Source organism: Fringilla coelebs (genome assembly GCF_963513975.1).
Source record: "Fringilla coelebs genome assembly, chromosome: 5".
NCBI classification, from domain to species: domain Eukaryota; kingdom Metazoa; phylum Chordata; class Aves; order Passeriformes; family Fringillidae; genus Fringilla; species Fringilla coelebs.
Window position 1 is genome coordinate 21,736,380 of NC_140033.1, and position 21,332 is coordinate 21,757,711.

Here is a 21,332-nt window from a genome sequence, read left to right on the forward strand (position 1 = left end):
TAACTAGTATTTCTCATATTCGTAGGAAATTATTTTTCTAGGAAATGAAATAAAATCTGATGACAAAAAGGGAGAAAATGAAACTGAATTGTTTGAATTCCTTTGAAGAATGTAAAAAATTGGCAGCTAGAAATGTCCTTTTTCGAAGGTAGGCTGACCTCATTTGGTGTAGAAGTTATTATTATGGCTAAGAAATACAGACATTTCTACTGTATTTAAGGGTTTGGGTTTTTTTTCCACACAATCACATTTCAAAGTTGCTTGAAAATAATTTATAAAAGCTTGTGCATGGATACATTATTCTCTGTGAGGTATAGTTTATATGCATATCATATGTGTTTAATGAGTTTATCTACACGTTTGTATATTTCTCTGTCTTCTTAGGAAATACAGGAATGACCAAATCTGTCCATTTTGTCTGTGTCTTGGTCTGACCCTGTTGTTATTTTTCTGTTTGAAAATGATGTAAAAATTCTTGGTTTTCCTGTTTTTATTGAAGAATGGCTTTCATGAGCAAGCTGGGAAAATGGACAGAGAATACCATCCTAACAGAAGTATTGTGTCTTGAAACCTTCTGTAGTCCAAAATGTAAAACTGCATTAGAGACAGATTAAGCATCCACTGTGTTCTCACAACTACCAGTTTTCAGTCTCTTGACTCACATATCTTTGTCCTTCTCCAGTTATATTTCTCAGATTAGATCCCGAGTTAAAAATGGACAGAAGGACAAGAACATCCTGAGGAGAAGGACTTGGGGTGTTTCTCAACCTGACCCAGCATCCTGTGTTTGCAGGCCAGCAAGCCAGCCACACTCAGGGCTGCATGAAGAGAATAATGACCAGCAGTCCAGGGGAGCTGATTGTGCCTCTCTACTCTGCCCCCATGAGAACCCCCCTGGAATGCTGCATCCAGCTCCAGGACCCCCAGTATAAGAAGGACATGGATTTGTTCCAGTGTATCCAGAAGGGGGTTATGAAGATGCTCAGATGCTCAGAGTGCCTCTCCTATAAAGACAAGCTGAGAGAGTTGGGGTTGTTCAGCCTGGAGAACAGAAGGCTCTGGGGAGATCTGAGAGCAGCCTTAGGTACCTAATGGGGGCCTAAAGGAGAGATGGAGAGGGACTTTTTTACAAGGGCATGTAGGGAAAGGACAAGGGGGAATGGCTTCAAACTTGAAAACAGTAAGTTTAGATCAGATGCAGGGAACAAATTCTTCACCATGAGGGCAGTGAGGCTCTGGCACAGGTTAGCCAGAGAAGTTGTGGGTGCCTCATCCCTGGAAATATTCAAGGCAGGTTGGATGTGGCTTTGAGCAACCTGATCTGGTGGGTGGCATCCCTGCCCATGACAGGGGGGTTGGAACTGAATGACATTTAAGGTCTTTCCCAGCCCAAACCATTCTATAATTCTGATTCTATATTAGCAATCTTCCTTAAAGATCAAAGTTCAGAAATGAACAAATAATTGACATATTACAGTTCATTTCCATTAGCTGAGCATAAATACCAGGTTGCAAAGCACGGAGTAGCATCTCTTTATTTTCATGCAAAATATATGAAAAGAAATTCGAAGACCAAGGAAATGAAGATCCAGGCATATGCTATCATTGCTGATGTTTTTGTGAACTGTGGATCATTCATGTAAAAGCAAATGGAAAATGCCAGAGGACGTTCTTTGGTGCGTATCAAAGATTTACAGTAAATAATTTTTGGGGCAGAATTTGCTTAGGCAATTCCTATTTAGTTTTATTCTTCCTGTTACATGCAGCTTGTGTCATGCCTTAAACTCAGAGAAAAGACTGCAAGGAAGCATGGAAATGAAAGGGAAAAAATTGGTATTGACAAGATATTTTTCCCACGGAGCCTGAAATGATTCTATTAAAAATAACCATTGTATTCCTGTACTTCCTGTGTCCTGGTCTATCCTCCTCTACCTGCAATGCATCTGTCTCTAGATATTAGAGGCCAGACTCCTACATGTTCACACACATTGTTTCTTATGGCAGGTCCTTTCTCTAACACCAGCAAGATTGAGGGCTACTCAGCACAATGACAGAGGGAAAATAAAGATACAGATCATGAGTCCCAGCATTATGCTAGATAAAAGATTGTGCTGTCATTTTAAATCACTGCAGATTATTGATGACACTTTGAATACCAGGGGAAAATAAAGTAATATAGTTTAAATCTGTCTGTACAGTAGAGGGAGATGGAATACATATGTGCCACAAACAATTTTTCAGTTACTGAAGGACTGAGTTGAAGAAGGATTTTGTGTGTAGAAGAAATACCTGGAGTATTATACCATTTTGTACATCAAATACATGAATTAAGCTTGCATCTAATACATTAATCATGGATCTAATTTTTTTATGCAAAAGCCTGATGCATTGTTATTTTCAATTCCAGTCCATCTGCTTCTGTTGCATTATAAACTGAAGATAAAGGTATCCTAGGAAAAATATTCCAATATTTAAGCTTCCAAAATTTATGTCAAAAGTTCGAACTTTTATATGCAATTTAATATCTATTTCTTCTCCATATGCAAAGAATAATGGAGAAAAATAAATTGGTGGGTTATACCTTTTAGAGGAGCCATATTGATTATCAGAGCTGTTAAAGCCTTAATTCCCTGAATAATTAAGACTAATATCCTCAGCATTTCAGTACCCTCTTCTGGCTCTGACCTTCAATGGGTAAAAATTAAAGCGCCAACCAGGAGCATTCTGTAGAGTTCTCACTTTTTTATAGATTTTCCTTCTAATTTTATCACTAAATATTCTTAACTGAAGACCATGAACATTAATTGACACTAATAGAATACATCCTACCTTCTGGCATGGAATTTTAATAGCTTATAAGAATGTATGAATTGGTAATACTGTACAATAAATAATACATGAGTTTACATTGTTGCAAAGCATTAAAATAGTTTAGCTTCTTTCACACCATCTGCTAAATTCACACATTCATTTTCTGAAAGGTTTATTGTTATTAGAGGCCCTTATAAGAGAGAAAATTAAGTCAAATTGATAACAGAGAGAATGCCTACAATCAGGCCTTGGCTTATTCTTGAGAAAATGCTCTAAGCTAAATTAACTTTAGCTCACACAAAGATAAATTATGCTTTCAGATAGTGTAATTCAAGAAAATTCAATTGAAATTAATTGAGGGGTATAAATCTGGAAATATTCCAGTTGAATTCATGGAGGCATTAAGCATTTATAATCTTGTGAGAGGAAAAATGTATTCTTTAGTCAGCTAAAAAATCCTAATATGTTGGCAAACTCTTAAGACATTTGTGCATTTCCGCTGTAAATCTCTGCTTGCAGTAAATAATTACCATTGTTTGGATAGTACAAAAGGGAATATTACACTTTGGTGACAAAAACTCAAAACAAATTGGAAAATACGTGTAAAGCATTTGAGGTGAAATTAACTTTACACTTTATTTGCATGCCAATACACAGCTTAATTTGTTGTCTACATTGTTTCAAATAAATGAATGTAAAATACCTTTAGCTCTACAAAAACCCAGCACAGTACATTGACACCAATCATTAATGAATAGAACTCACTTTCAAACAACGAACTGCATCTGCTTTTGGGCTCCTCTTGAGATTTTTGTAAAATGCACTGTCTGTAGGTGTGACTGCCATTTGGAAAAAATTCCCCTGAATGTTTTGCTTCTAATGAAAGAAGTATTTTTTTATTATTCATGTAGGATTAAATACCCAAACAGCATGTGATTAGCTGCCCTCTGGGTGAGCAGCGTTGCATGCACAACCCAGTGCATTTAAGTACTAAATTGATAAATCAAATTCTGAAATATCCTTTAAGACAAAACACTACCCTTTTTTTTTTTTTGAAATGTGAGTCTCATTCACAAACAGCATCATATTAGTTTTCTAAACTAAAATTGCTGTTACACATTGGAGTGTCAAGCACCAAATAGCTATTTGACAGACAAAAATACAAACCAAGAAATACAATACAGTCCAGAATTGGCATGGTACAGAAAACAACCAGAGAAATCCTTCCTAACTGATAGACTACAAGCAGAAGTGAAAACTTTGTCTTTACTGATTGCTAACTGAGTAAATAACATGGCACTTACCTCTATAAAATCAATGAACAGCAGAAAACTTTGCTGAAACAATTTACAACAGCTGATGTGTTTGTCCCAGGAATGTGCTCCTCCTAATGAGCGGGCTTTTACCTAATGAGAAACTGAGAACATTTCAAGATGAGAGCAGAATTTTACCTAAACACCGATCATGTAATTTTAAAATAAGTAAATAAATTCATTTAAAAGGTAGATGTACTACTTGTAAGCATCTGAGCTCTTTCTGTAATAATTTTGTATCGCCTGCTTTTATGACCTGATATGGGATGGACCAGACTGGTGTTTGAGGGGAACTGTGTTTTGAGAGTTGCACACTCTGGGCTCAGCAGCGACAGGCATTAGCAGAAGGGACATCTAGGTCATTGCAGCACGAGGAGAAGCAGAGATGCTGGCAAAACCAAGCAAACTAAGTAGTTCAGGAAGAGTTCTTTTAAAAACTGGCTGGGTGGCTGAGTCCAAAGATTTAGTGGTGAATGGACTCAAATCCAGTTGGCAGCTAGTGATTAGTGGTGCTCTCCAGGAATGATCTTTTCCAGACTCATTCCATGATTCTATGATTTGTTCATAATCCTCCCTAAAACTAAATATGAAGTGCTCAGTCTTTGGTATTCCTTGAACATGACTCATGGAAGTGGACCCCAGGGACCACTGCTCCCTGATCCAGTGTCTGCATGCCATGGGATGATGTGAGCGACCAAAGAAGGGCAGAAGGGACCAGCAATATCAGAGTTCCATAAAGAGGCTTCTAAAGTCAGCATGACAACAGCTTCAACAGCTACATGCCACCTCCATGACCAGTCAAACCCCCATCAGATGTACAGGGATGGACAGAAAGAGTCCCTATCTACAGATCTATGATGGTGAAAGGCATTTGTGTATCCTAACAATGCAGGTCAAAAATGTCCATGTCACCACGTGGGAATTGTGAAGTGTAAAAGAAGGAAACCTTGGGTTTCCTCATCTTGTCAAGCCTGACTGTGGCCATTTAAGTATTAAATTTGAAACAAATACAGGAAACAAATACAAAGAATTATTGGAACAACTACAAACAGTATTGTTATTGTTCTTGCCACATTTGTCTCCGATTCTGCAAAACTATTTGGATTAAATAGGAAACAGGTAGCTCCCTGAGCCTTGGAAATAATAAAGGCAAATTTCCTATGGGGCTGTGTCTCATCCTTGACTGAGCTCCAAATTCAGATTTCCCAAGGCTGAGGCATGTACAGGAGATCTCTCTGGCACTGCTTCTCCAGCTTGCAGCACGACTCCCTTTTTTCTTGCCTTTTACTCAGCAAGTTTTTTCCACCAATGGGTTGGTTTCTGAGATGGTATCTGATACTTGAACCACTCTCAGTCTGACTGATATTTGCTGTCAGATAGGGACACACTTGCACGGACAAACAGGGTTTTGCTCGTATCTGTATGGTCAGCAAGGGCCTGAGGCTCACTCCTACAATGGGAAATGCTGAAATAATTTCTGATTACTGACTGTAAGGTGCATTTAGCAGCTGTTCCAGGCATGCCTCAGTGCAGCCCTGCAGTGGTGCTGAGGTAGGTGCCCCTCAGCCCCCGGCTGCAGCCCAGCAGAGCTCAGGCTCCCACGCAGAGCAGCACCAGCCAGCAGGAGCTGCTCCTCCTGGGCACCTGCCACATCTCAGCAACACCTCATTCAAAACAAAGGGCCATCTAGCTGCCTAAATTAGATTATAGGACAAAGGGTAAAAATTAAACAGACAGCTTTTCATGTTTGACCTTACATCCATCTCTTTTTAGCCAAATGGTCTCAGCCTGTAGACTCAGGAGTGGAGGCCAATGTGACACATATTTGAAATGCCTCTTTCTCCATGTGTTTCTAGATGAATTTTTCCTTTGGAGGGTGGCTGCTCTTGCAGGAACTGCCCACCTTAATATCCTTTTTGCAAGGGTTAGCATCCCCTTGGACCCTCAGCTCTGTGCAGATTGGCCTTGACAGATCTGCATTTATATACCCTCTCCTTTACTTTCTTTCTTCTTCTAGGTCTCATTTCACTTCACTTAAACATTTTCTTTTTTCTTACTCAGAATATGAAGCAAACAGGAGGAATTTTTGTGAGGAATTTTTTCCCACTAATGTCTTTGTGAGGAATTTTTTTTCCCATTTATGTCTTTGTTCTCTCTGTTCAAAAATACCATGCAAAGAATAACTTCCCAATTAAATATTAATAAAATATCAGTATGCAAGACTAAAATATGCATACACTGTCACATGTGTTTGGGTTATATACATTTGTAGGTAAAATCTTTGCTATAGTCAAAAAAATAGAGTGGAAGAGGGGAAGAAAAAATTTAGATAAACCATTTGAAAATACTGCATTTTCCCAACTAAAGTGGTAAAGAACAACAAATTTGAAATATTGCTTGTTTTAATTGATATTGTAGTTCCACTTGATATTTGGGAAATGGAGATCATGGGAGAGATGCAACAATTGCCATGAGTCAGCAGCTATTGATTCCCACCATCTGACAAAGGATGCCTGTGTGTATATAATCCTGACAGAGAGGAGAATGGCACCAGGATTTGCAGTCTAGCTCCTGCCAACCTCCTCCTGTGCCATACAAAACTTCTGCTAAAAATAAAAGCCGTGAGCAGCCTTGCTCTGTCACCCTGAACTTAGCGGGTGGGCATCTACATCAGGAGTCTCCCCAGGTCCTGCTCCGTCCTGGCAGCCATGCAGAAAATGTTCTGGGGGACAGAAGGAATGATGGGCTGAATCAGATGAGAGAGAACTATAAGGAGACACATTTGGATAAATAATTCAGAGAGACACTTGTGCTTTGGTTTTATTTAAATTAGAAATGAAACCAAGTTCTTTATAGTGGAAGGAATTTGAGAGAGAGTGCTATATTTTATGTAAAGCAGCATTTGTTTAGAGGTGGAGAGAAAGCTCAGCTGTCTCCAGCTTCTTATTATGTATCTAAGAATAATATTTTTATTTTCAATTTTATTCCTAGTAAATGTAATTCAGCTTCCAATGCATCAAGAAAGAAATGCCTCAGGAAATCCCAATACATATGTGGGTTGCCACTTGATTAAAATATAATATGTTCACAATACAGAACTGATCAGATTTGGGAGTTTTTTGCAAACAATTGACAAAATAATTAGAATGCATGTTTTCTAGTTACTTATCAAGTAGTTATTAACATTAGCATTTAAAAACTTTAAGAAAAAAACCAAGTCCTAATGCATTTGGAAGAATAAAGGCTTCTAAAAAACTCACATGTAATATAACAACTGGGGTAGCATAACAATTCTCTCCAGAATGTGCATTTAATGACAAAATTACTTTGAAGAGTTTTAGAAAAAAAAAATTCAACACTGGCTACAGAATAACTTCTTTTGCTTCAGAGCTAGGAAAAAAGGGTGAGAAGAATATGGGAATAGTTTAGTATTAGTCTGACTTTTAATAACCATTTTTAAAATAAAAGTTATCAGGTTTATTAGACCTGTGGACTCTGGGTTTCATTTAAAGCTCATACATGTATCTGGAACTGAATTTTGCTTCTGAATCCGCTTTATTTAAAGTTCATGTGAAGTAAGAGGGCTTATCAGATTTCCAAGTCACATCATTGCCTAAAAATGCAAACAGGCACTTACTAATGCTGTAAAAGCAGTTGAACTGATTTGGCCTCATAGGACTAAGGGTCCATATCTGTAAAAATATTCAAATATTTAATTCTTATTTATTGGCAAATTCAGTGCAGTGTTATCTAGTTATCACTGGGCAGTGAGACTGATGGCACTGAACCAGGTTTGCTACTTTTGAAAGTATTAAATAGTTAACCACACTAAGTCCTTACGTGCTTTTATAAATCTATCCCTTCAAGGGTTAAAGGATTAGGTCCCTCTCTGCTTTTCTGAACATGATTAATCACAAATAATAGATGTTTGATTTTATGGTTAGATAAACTACAACTAAAGCACACCCTGAACCTATCTAGCTAACCATGAGACAGAACAAGCTGCCTCTCCCAGCTTTCTGTTTGGACAGGGACAAGTTTGGGGTGCTAGTATCAATTGTTAGCCACCTTTTTTTCAACACTTAGCATTAACACCTTTTTGGGGAACGTGTTGTGACAGGCTTTTGGTGAAGTCTGGCAGAAGCTATGGATGCTCAGGTCATCTCTGCCAGAAAGCCTTTGGTCCCTGTTGCCAATACCCAGCCTCCAACCTAGAGTCATATCCACCTCCTTCAGCTTGCAGGACCAAATCCAACATATTCCACGTATTTTGTTTGGAGGCAACGACCAACACAACCCCCAGATGCCAAAGCACACATACATACAAATATAAATATATATATATATATATATATATATATATATATATATATATATATATACACACACACATATATATATATATACACGCACACACACAACACAAACTCTTTCACGTAGGAGTGTCTCTGAAAAACATATGGACAACCTACGTGTGAGTGGCACTTCTGCCACACAGGAAAGGAGAGTGGGTGTGCACAGCTTTAGGGTGAAAAAAAGGTCAGTCCTGTGTATACCAGGGCAGCTACAAATCAGTCAACACCAAAGTGAAGTTTGGGCTAGCAATCCGACTTCATCATGAGAAAGATATGGGGTTTAATAGTGTGACATGGAAATTTTTGCTGTATGGTTAGAGGTTTATCCCAAGGAATGCCTGATGATTACTCTTAGTCTAATACTAATGAGAAATTCAAAATAACCCCCCTTCTCTTTCCTTATGTTTTCTAAAAAACAAAAAAATTAATTTAAGACTGAACCTCTTACATCAATGCCTCTGCATTTCCACAAATGTTTAATTCCATGGGTAAATGTAAAAAGCCTGCCCTTCAGTAACATTCTCTGGATCTACACAATGTTTTGGCCAATCTTAGTTCTTGCAAGGAGCTCCTGAGAACACATTTGGCATGATGGGCCTTTGCACTCAGGAATCTTTCTCTGACAATGGTCATTTACAATAAAAAGATAGATGTGTTTAAACCTCAAAACTGCAAACATTTATAAGCTTATCACTCTCAGAGCACAGTTTTGGAGAAATTAATGCATTATTAACAACTGTCACAAAATCAGATTATGGTGTCCCTTCTCTTTGGACATCTCTCAAACAGAAACGTGGGGTCTGAAGATGCAAGTTACCAGGTCTGAGACACTGATGTCTGAAGTGACACTTTACTCAAAGAACTTTTCCTAATTTTTTTTCCTGTGATATTGCCATTATTTTGGCATTGGTTTAGAAAAAGATGTGTGGATTCACTTTTTTATGAGCACAGATCAATTTTCCTTGTCACACCAAAAGGAGTTGGTAACCCAGTCACACGGGAAGAGAATAAATAACAGACCTTGCCCCAGTGGAACAGAGGAACGAAGCTATATTTAAAGTGCAAGGAGGAAGAAATGGAATTTATTGTTCAGCTTCATGCAGAGAGGTGGCTGACTCATAGGCCTGTGCCACTGACAGTTCTTTCAGGCAACAGCAGGAGATAAATTAATAAGGAGAAAAAAATGTTATATTGACTAAAGAGGAAGCTAAAGAACAGCCATGACTACCCCCATACTTCTGCATGGCAGCTTTCTTCTGTTTCTATTGCATAGCCAGAACGCAGAAGGTGAGGCCTGTAGCTAAGCCACACCTCATCAATTTTCATGTATTTTCTCCCATGATAATGAAACAAGTAGGATTATTAAAAAACCTCAAGAGATCAAGTTATTTCTTCATATTGAAATAGAATATTTTTGTCTGCAACAATAAGTACTTTTGAATGCTAATAGAAAATAATAAGACAGCAGTTGAGAAAAAACTTTTTCGTGAAGAGTAAGTTTGCGTTTCTCTGTGTGCATGTGTGCATACAGGAGTGACAGTCAGAAACACACTGTGCACAAAACACACCTCACACTTTAGACTAATTTTCTAAAGTCTGTGCTGTTAACCAACATTTGGGTAATTAGGGAGGGTAAGTGTAAGCTACTGATAAAACCAAGAATTTTGGTTTTTTGAAATTATTTCATCCTTTCTTTGTTGAACATTCATATTCATGAAATCTTGTCAAAAACTTGTGTGCCAGCTAGTAGAAATATCATAAATATAGATATTTGCAGAAGTGTTCACTTTTGTCATGCCCCCTGACCTTTCAAAAACCCTCTGGGTAGGAGAACTGAAACAGGAAGGATTCTAAAAAGTGCTGAAGATGAAACAGGGATGGAGGAACAGAGAGCCAGCACTCAGGCCCACTGGCACTGCACACCTTTGTTACACCACCCTACATCAGAGAGCACACAGGTGATGTTCCTGGCAGCCTGGGGGTGCTGTCTGGGCAGGGCTCAGCAGCCCTTTGCTCCAAAGAGGCAGCAGCAATCAGTGGTGGGGGAAATGACACTTCAAGTCTCTGACACAAGCCTTTCTAATAACCATCCTACTAAAGTATGAGCTTCCTTTCCAGCTTCTTTTTCTTTTTTGCAGTATGTTTTTCCAATCTTTTCTGCTTTCTGTCTGGCTGAGATTCCATCTTCACCAGGCAGATCACCTTAACCCTGCTACATTTAGCTTAGTGCAGCAAGATAAAAATTTGTCCCAAACAATCAGATCTAGATGATGAAGGAAAAAAAAAAAGGTTTCCATGAACCATAGAGAGGAAAATAGGAGTAACCATAGAGAGGAAAATAGGAGTAAAAATGCAAATGTCTTTCCAGGTTTGAAGATCACAGTTTGGATCATGTGCTCCTAAAGCTATCCAGTTACAGAAGCTATATTTTCCTGCCTTTGCTATGCCTTCCTTCTCTCCCTTCCTAACAGAGGGCTTTATTTTGATTTACAAGGAAGTATGATTCAATTTGAATTTGAAATACAAAAGAAAATGTTTCCAACTAATACTCTTTTTTTCACAGAAGAAGCATCAATTATGACTTTAAAGAATATCAAGAGAGGTCATTGCTTCTAAAATATGGTATAATATAAAAATATGATATAATATAAACATATGGTATTATAAAATTGAAGTATTTAGAAATATGGGGTACTGAGGTTTTTAATAAGCTTTAACTCAAATTAAACTCAATTAAACATTCCATTAAAAATCTTGATTTCAAAGCTTTTTCTGTTTCCTTTCTCACTTCCCTCTATTTTCCTTCACTTTGCTGCCATTTTAGTAAAAAAATGAAACGCCATTTTATTTCTTACATAACTAGTAAAATCCAAGGGTCTTGCAACATAAGACCAACTCTAGATTTCAAGGAAGTATTACAGTCATTTTCCATGTCTCATCTTTAATATAATTTTTGTTTTTCAAGCATAGGCAGCATATGCCTGCGGGGAACTCCCCTAAGGAGCAGGAGAACCAACCTGCATGACATAGGCTGGGACTCATCCTTGGGCTTGCAGCTTGCCTAAACAAACGAGGTACGCAGTCGCCAGGCTGCTGTGAGTCACTCAGAGCCCCACACTTAGGCAATTTGAATTGCAGGATCTCTTCTGACACCCACCGGGACGGTGACACGCCCCGGGTGGTGCGTAACTCGTGGATAGCCTCCAGCAGGCGGGGTTAGCACACCGGTGACACTGCATCACCTGGCCAGGGGGCGAGTGAGGAACTGCCTGGGGACACTGACTCGCTTCCGGGCTCCGAGCTGGAGTCAGGCTTTGTCACCGGGCTGCTAGGTCAGGGTTTCTACATTTCAGGAGAGTTTGTCGGGCAATAAAAATGCTTGAAAGCGTTTCAGTTATTCACACTGCTGTTCCTATCCGTGCGAAGGGAAGCAGGTTTGGGTTACACTCTCAAATAAGCCTCACCAGTCTGCCTGAGGGATGTAGGAGGCTATGTGTTTTGACTTTCAGTAGGAATCACTCACACAATTCATTTGAATGAAAGGTTGATTTTTTTCCACCTTAAATTCAGACTAGGATTTCCATGATAAAACACATTACACCTCTATTCTTAGAAAAAAACATAGTCTCATCACATGTTGTACTAGTAATGATGCACGTGGTCAAGTTTGTCCAACATTTCTGCATCATTACACCCTACTTTTGGAGTACTTGAACCCCAAGTAAAAGCAGGGAGATGCTCCATGCTCTTTTGCTCCCCTGTACTTTTTTGGGGTGACCACAGAGAGGAAGCAGCTACCAAATGAGTGTGAGGGGAAGCAGACAGGGCAAACAACCAGGGAAGCAGGCAGAAGGTCAGGGCAAAGGCCAGGGCCTCCAGAGGGACCAGGGGGGATGAGCAAAGTGGAGCCAAGCAGGGGGACAGACAGCTGCCAAGGGACTGCCTCTTTTACCATTTCCTACTCTTTCAGCCTCTGACTTTAAGATAATTTTATAGACCAAGTGCTGCACGAACTATAGATTTTTTTGTTTTCTCTTTCTCTTTCAGGTTTTCACCCACATAAGGAGAAAAGAATAATAAACCACGGTTTGTATCCCAAAAGTTCTTCTTCTGAAATGGGTCTAAAAATAAATATTGTGAATGGGTCAGATGGGTTCTCAGCCACATATTTGCAGCCCCACTCTTCCTAAATATCAGTTGTGTCTGTGCAGCTCTTCAATCTTCAGCACACTTCCTCAGACCTAAAGTTTTGAAATTTGCTAGATAATTGGTTTTGTGGTACACAGAAAGAAACAGAAACCCACTCAGATGCAGCACCATGACTTGCTGAAGAGCTGGCAGTGACCATATGCACTAAAAGGCTATTTCTGTCACACAAATTAGCAAATATGTCCCTGAATTCAGGCAGGATATAGCCTAGTCTTCTGCAGAGAGCCAGCAAAAGAAACATATGTCATTTAAATGCCATTTAAATGCTATTTTAAAGCCACTAGCAGGACTCCTCTGCACCTTCACTCTTTCCATGGGGATCAATTTGGTAAATGTCATTTTTATACCGTTTTCAAAGGCAAATTGTACTTTACATTGAGGAAGTGGCACCATCTTGTGGCTGAAAATGAATGTGTATTTTCTTTAGCAACGAAGGTTTTTTTTCCTCTTCTCTTTCATTTCCCCCCTCTCTTTTTTTTTTTTTTTTAAGGTTCTCATAATTCTACAGAGCAGCCCTTTGAGTCTAAAAAACTAATCACTGTTTCAGAAGACTTTTGCTCAAAGCTGAGATCTATTATGCACAAAATGCACAGTATTATGAATACCTACCTTTCCACACAGATTTCTGACACATTGCCTAATATCACAGAAAGATTTTTGAAAAATTCTTTTGAGGTCAGCTTCATAAAATCAGAAAAAAAAGGTTACTAAAACATGTTCATCAAGAAAAGAATGGCTACATTTGCAGTGGCAATGTCTTACTCCAAGAAGTGAGTCAAAATTCTTCAAATCCACAGCAAGATTTGTTTATATATTTAAGCCTATAATTTAAGTCTCAGTAAAATGATCCAAACTAGATTTAAGCATAAAGGGTTTGCCTTTACTCATGAGTATTCAGGATCATTAGCAAAGTTCCTGCAAGTTTAAAGCTAATAATATAGCTATGTAGCAATTTACTTAAAAACTGATACTCCTGCCTTCACTCGTAGAACTTACAAGTTGCAAACTTTTTTTGTTTAATAACTAAATTTCTTCTTTTAAAGGACAAGTCAGAATTGTCAGCAATCTACTGTAAAGATAGAAAAAAAGAGGAGATTGTGGAAGCTGAGTCTTTGCAGATTGCTTAATATGCACCAGCTGTACAGCTAAGAGTAAATGTGCAGAGCTCAAGCTTGTTTAAAGGCCTGCTCATAATTACTGGCAGTCACCTCGGCGAGACTCACTCCTCTTTAGATATCACCAGTGCAAATGTCTATACCTGAACTGGTCACCAAAGCTGGTTTTGAAGTCTCTAGAGAGTAAGAGCTGCTTTTAAGGTGCAGTTCGTCTCATCCTGTACCAGATATCAGAAGTTGATCAGCTGACTCATTTCTCGTCTTTGGTTATAAAAGGAAAATGATGTGATTAGCATAGGTGCAGATAACTCCTGCAGTGATCTGCACACAGTCAAACAAATCCTACCCCTCATGCCTCATAGAAATAACTTTATCAAGATTTTTTTGAGCCCTGTGGATATTTAATTCAGAAGTCCAAATGACTTTAAAAAGAGAATCTTAAATACATATTTCAAGAATAACCTCTAAAAATAAAAACAAATGAAGAGCTATTAAAATAGCTTAATATGGACGACACAAGCTGTGTCAGGAGGTTGGCATTATCCTTTGTGGTGAACCTACAAGGGGAACTATATATTATAGCAGCAGTTGCTTTACATTTAGAGGCACTTTCTGTTCATTTTGACGTTGCTAAGTATATGTAAAAATTGGCATTAACAAAGATTAACGTGTCAAGTAACAATAAATGCTCTTTTAAATCAATGAAATACAATGCCACCACTTAAAAATGAGGTAGGAAAGGAATATAAAGAGATATACATATAGATATACAGATACACATATATATAGTTATAAAGTTGTAAAGGCAAATCATAAGGAAATGCTTCTACAAAAACTTATTTAGCAAGACCATAATAACCTAGAACGTAGGCAGCACAGATTCAAAGTGTTTATTGCAAACCAGCTCAATTATTCAACCAATGAGAAAAGATACCAGACCTGCACAATAAACATAATTTGGGAAGCTAAATTGTGTAACTACATGCCCAGTGTTTAAGGAAATTACAATTCCTAGCCCAATACAAAGCCCTCTAAGAATTAAGGAGTTTGCCTAGGCTCCCTGACTCCATGTTTGCATGGAAGTAATTGCACAGACCAAAAGCATTATGGAAATATTGCCTTAGGCAAGGCCAGAATCTGGTTGACCCTTTGGCCAATTATTGAACTGAAACTCTTTTGATGTTAGAAGCAGTCTGGCTCAGCTAAATGCCAGCCACTCCACCCACATTTTATCTCCTGCTGCGCTCCTTCGGTAGAAAATGCCACCAAGATTAGAAACTGTTCCTGCACTATCCTGGGCCTGACAGCAAGTGTGATATCTTTTCCCAAATCTCTGCTCCTGCCATTGGCATCCCATCCTCACAGAATTAAGGGCATACGTTCAGTGGAAAATCCTCTGAACATTAAGCTTTGCCTCATCGATTTGAACAGAATTTTGAGAGAACCCAGAGTCAGGTTTGTAATCGCAGAAAGCATTGCCACCACCAGTTGGTATACTGATTGCCATGATAACTGTCATGTTCTCTGCACTTCCTTGATGTGCCTGTATTAGAATGAACACTTATTATAGTTTCTCTTTTTCAGTATTGTTGGTGGGGCAAAGTGAGAGATCACTAGAAACACTGGGAAAAAACATGCCATTATAAAACGGAAGCTATCAGAAAATTTATCCAGATCTATTTTTATCAATATATATCAATCCAGAAAGATTATGTTAACATTCTAACAAAAATATGGCAAAAAGCAGAATAATTGGAAATTTCTTCATTTAGTAATCATACATTTAACAAATCTTAATACCAATGATCCAGTCTCTGTACCTTTATTGAAGAGAGGCATAAGTCTACTTGCTAAAAACCAAAAAGAGATTTCATAGAATAATTTAGAATTTAAGTCAGCGGTGGCTGAAAAGAGAATACAAAAGAGTTGCGCACTAAGCTATGGCTGTTTTCAGGTCTGGAAAAATTCCCACACCTTTTCTTAGTAAAAATATCATCTACCTCACTTCAGGTAAGACTACACACCGGAGAACCAGTCATGTTCGCCTTTGAAGTCTCACACATGTCTTGAACTCAACATGCACCCACTACAGATCTCTTTGATTCATTGTAAATGTTTACCATAGGAAGACATTTACATTTATAGGGCAACAGCTCACAAAACTCACAAATGCATCAGGACTTTGCAAGTAGGAGGTTTTCCACGTGACTTTGGATTCAAATTATCACGCATGACCAACAGTGATTTCAAAAATCCATGTGAAGAAGCAGAGGTATTCAAAGCTTTCCAATAAAATGCATCTTGGAAATCCTGCCTGTCCTGAGGCCTGGGCTATAAAACCTCATCCAGACAGGAAAGCCACATTAAAAGTCCAGTTGCAGCCTCTGCTGCTGTAGAAGTTCCAGTATAAAATGCATTGGAAAGGCCAAAGACAAGTGATGCTCTACAAGATTGTTGGAAGTAAATGGTTCTTGTCTCATCAGAAGAGAGAAGTAAACAGGATGCATCCTTCTTGGAATAGGACACAAAAAAACAGTGGTTAAATATGTACAAGTAATACATACATATACACATAAAACACATACACACACATACACATGCACGAATGCTCCCATCTCCACAATACAAGGCAATTTTAATGAAACCAACTGTAAGTAGCTCTGCTGCTCTCTGGATTGTGGGCTGGCATGAGCCATGGAGTGATATAGACCTGTAAAGTGCCTGTTTTGCTGGAGGGAGAGAGGTTATGGCTGGGGGGAAATTACTGCTAATCTTAGAGAGTATATTATGGCTGATTAATTTTATGGACTACATTGGTTAATGGATTGTTTTGTTTCCAAATACTTTAAACCTCTGATTGCTGGCTCAGAAGAATGCATAGAAAGAAACTCACTTGCGTAGATTCTTTACTGGGTTTTGTTCATTTGCTTGTTCAAACGTTTGGCATAACTTGAGCTATTCAGTTTTACCAAGAAAAAAACATATGTACAGCAAATCACAAACTTTGATGTTTTATTAGTAGCTGGTTTTGACTGAGAAGAGAAAGTTAGAGCAGCTGATCACAAGCAGTCAACAATATTTATCTTTAAGAAACAATAAATAACATGTAGATGCAGAAGTTGACAAAAATTATTGCTACAAGACAGAAAACATTAATAGTAACACTCTTGAACAGTGGCAGGGCCTCACTGCATTTCTCTTTTGGCACTCCTGCATTCTGAGAAGCACAGCGGTGAGCTGCATGGGGTTTGTAGCTTACAAACACCTTGCAATGCCCTTCCCCAGGAAGCTACTACCAGTGCAGATCTTAGGCAGTCTAGAGGAAGGGTGTCATGAAGAAGGGTGAAAACAAGAAATAACTTGCACAGCACCATGTGCCTGACCTGATGTCAGAAGGGATTATATTAGGAGTGGTGGTTTTTAAGCCCATGTAGCTGTGTAGACTTTGAGAGCTGCTTTGTGAATTGCCATCTCCAAGAAGTGTCTGTGTCCAAAAACTTCACCCTGAGCCCAGCTCAGCAACCAGGGTCAGCATCACAAAATTGTGGCCACACACTGGCATTTCTGAGTGCTCGGATTCAATCAGAACAGGGATGTTACGCATTCCCAAAATAGTTGCTGGCGATGCCTTCTCTGTTGTTCCAGAAAGCTGTCCAGCATCTTCACATATCCTCTTCTCAGCATTCTTCCTGCACATCATTACAATATCATCTGTGATCTCTCCAGTTTTTTCCTCCATGTGTATGCTCAGCATCCCAAGTGGCCTGACTGGCATTACATTTGCCAATTGGTTTAAATATGGGAAACTGTAATTTCCCCTATGCATTATTTTTTTGTGCATGTGTGACAGGAGCAGTGTTTGAAATTTTTAATAATTTTGCACACATTTACATTTTTCACTTACAGGTAACCTAGAGTTTACAGGGGAAAACTCAAATTAAGCCAAACTGATAGATATGGGAGGGAAAGTTGATTAAAACACAAAATAAGTTTAGAGGACATTTGTTTTTCTAAATTTTGTACATTCAAAGTACAGGCCAGGGAGTATTGTGATAGTTATTTTCATTTTACTGAAATACTTGTTTTAAGTGATGTTTGCAAGAGCAATACCCAGCTCTAATGTGATATTGAAAGAAACCCAACAATTTTTTAATTTATATGACCATTGTTTTATTCCTGTGGGCAAACACCATTTAGATAATTGCTGCTGGCTGATGGGCTCTGTACCATTAGACATCCTGTCCTCCTGATGGGTGCTCCAGCCAGGCAGATCCCAACCTTATGGCTTCTCATAGCTACATAAACTCCCTGCAGGTCATTCTCTCACTTACTGCATCTCAGTGCCCCCGCACCCAGTGCAAGGAATTTATCCCTCAGCTTTTATAAAGTGCATTGTTTAATAGGGTTGCATTTAAATTTCTATAAAGGTTGTCAATCCAATGCTTATGACTCACAATGGAAAATTCCTCCCAGAGAGACTTTATTTAACCACTGACTTCTAGATTCAGAGAATGAGCAGTATACTGCAAAGAGAAGTAATAAACTTTCCTTTCTTTTAAATTAACCAGCAATCAGTTCTGGCTTCAGAAGTTTTATTACTTTTTATTAAATGCAGTGGAGATGATTGTTTTATTGGAAAATGCAAAATAGAATGAAAAAGCTTTTTGACGAGACCCATTACACATATTTTATCATGTATTTTCTATTCAAAGCAATTTCACTGCTGTAGACTAAACAGAGACTTAAAGTAATATTTGACAGATTTGTTTGGAAACTACTGTTCTTCGAAAGACCCCCAAATTATTATTAGTTTTAGACAATGTCAGACAGAAGGATTTTAAATTCCTTCCATAGCAGTGACTAGGTTTATTATTACTTTTTAGATGGCAAGATACCTAAAAGACAAAAATGAACAGAAAAACTAAAGGGATTTTCTGAATTGAGTCCTGTCCTTTGGTGTTAAAAGCAACACTGTAGAGAATCACTTTGTCTTGAGCTCCAGCTTTAAAGCAGTAAAATCTTTTAGTCCCCACTTAATTTTGCTGGAGACACATTACAGACTGTCCTCAGAATTAGGATTCTGTACAATTCTCTAGAAATGTATCTTACTAATTTATAAACACTTCTGAAACAAGCAACATCTTTTACTTTAAAAAAATATATTTCCTCCCTGTTGCTCATGAAGTCCCTCATCACCTGAAAAATGACTCTGTTATTGTTAAGAAATTACATGTAGGAACAGAAATTATATTAAGTCAACAGAAATTATACCTATTCATTGGTCAGGAAGTATATATATATAAAAAAAATATATATTTTCTTCCATCTTCTGTTATGTTGTTTTGCCATGACGCCTCATCTCCTCTTTCCTATTTTCCAAGACATGCTATTTGTCCTCTGAACCTGTTCCAATCTAAATTCACTTCTAGAAAATGGACAGACAGAATCATACACATTATTCCTAATAAGGTGCTTTAGGGCCTTGCGCAATGGCACTAATGCCTCCCGTGCTTTAGTGGGAATCTCTTACCAGAAGCCCCAGGGACCTGCATTCATCTTTCTAAGGCCACATTGCCAGGGCAACTCCCAGCCACTCCTGGATCTCCCCTTCAGTCATTCTCAATCCAGACACTTAAGCACTGCTGTTTTTACTACTCAGTTTCATCTCATTTCTAAAACTCATCCTCAAAGCCACTGTGCTATTTCTGTCTAATATTCCAATCCTCCTCATATTTGAGCACAATAAATAATGGATAAAGACAGCTCATACTGCAAAATTAAGCAGAATGCAGGTTATGGGTGGCATCATATTTGTAATAAACCACACATAGTAATAGACTTTGGCAAATATCCTGTATAATCAAGAACAATGTTGAGAATTGAGTGAGTTATTATTTCATTTCCTAAAAACTCAACAGTGTAAATATTAATTGATTTTTGTCTTCTCTTTTGAACATTTAGAGTTTGTGCATTTATTTTAGTCCATCTGCTTCGTACTGTTCCTTAGGCAAACACTGGGTTACTTCAGTGTGAAGGAAGTCTCTGCCTGACACAGGCCTGGGTAATATTCTCTTTCTCTTGACCTTGCCCATGGAGGGAGCCAGAGAAAGGAGAAGCAGAGATTCAGTGCAGCAGTTGAATACACCTAAACCTGCTGTGGAGATTGAAACTATGATTCAGTTATACCTGAATAGAGATTCTGGTTTACAGAACACCATAAAACTTAGAAAACCATTCATATTCCCAGAGACTTACGTAACAACTAACAGAACGAGAGGACACGGTCTTAAACTGCACCAAGGGAAATATAGTCTGGATATTAGGAAAAAGCTTTTTACTGAAAGAGTGATAAAGTATTGGAATGGTTTACCTGGGGAGGTGGTGGAGTTACCATCTCTCAATGTCCATAAAATGACTGGATGTGGCACTTGGTGCCATGGTCTTGTTGAGGTGTCAGGGCTGGGTTGGACTCAATGATCTTGAAGGTCTCTTCCAGCCTAGTGATTCTGTGATTTATAACAAGCAATCTAGAAATGCAAGATAATTTATTTCCCATTACACAATGGCAATCTAGATGACATTCAGAAGCAGGGGAACATAATAACTAAAGGCTGCCTCTTCTGCCACTGTTTCTCATGTTTTCTTGTTCTAATGACTCTAACTAGTAGAAATAAAACCACCTATCAAAAATAACTGTCATATTGTGTCTTTATAGGCAACCTTATATTGCCTACACATTAAGTACACCTCAGCCTACCGCAATGTGTAGGCAGATTTAAAATAGCATAAAAAGCTTACGGAGCCTTATTCCACTTGAATTGAACAAATTACTTTCCACCACAGTTAAAAATGACTTAGCTTTTAGGAAGTTTAATGAAAAATTAAACCTCCCCCCCACCTTAAGCAAACACTGCAGGCTATGCTTATGGAAAATTATCCTCATGTTAATCAGCTGTACATGCTGAGAAACTTGTTCTTTTCTGGTTGCCTAGCTGTCTACCAACCTCCTCTGGCTCCCCGCCATGACCTCTGTGAAAGAGCTGCTATAGCAGTACCAAGTATGCTCTCAGAAAGCCTTATTAGCTGTGCTGTAGATTTCTAGTTATTGAACAGCAACTCGTTGTACTTTAATTATTGTGCCAGTATATTAAATAAAAATGCTGGGTTTCATCTTTTAAATAGACACGAGAAAATTCAAGGTCAAGAAAGCTAACCCGACAAAACAGGTCAGCGTTACATGTTATGCTGTTGCAGCAAACACTACAAAACTAAAACTACATTTCAAAATAGTAGGTCTAAAGCTGCCATATATCTATATATAAAATCTTAACACATGTAATGATAGGCTTGAAGAACTATGATATCTACAAATAAAAAATTACACATCTTCCAAAATTTATTTGTCACAAAGTATAGAAACTGAACACTGAACTAAATTTCACCACTTCAGTCTGTAGCATACAGAATCAGTATTTATTAAAGGCTGGTTAGTTTTAGGAGGGGGACTGCTATGGATGTTCTCCAAGTTT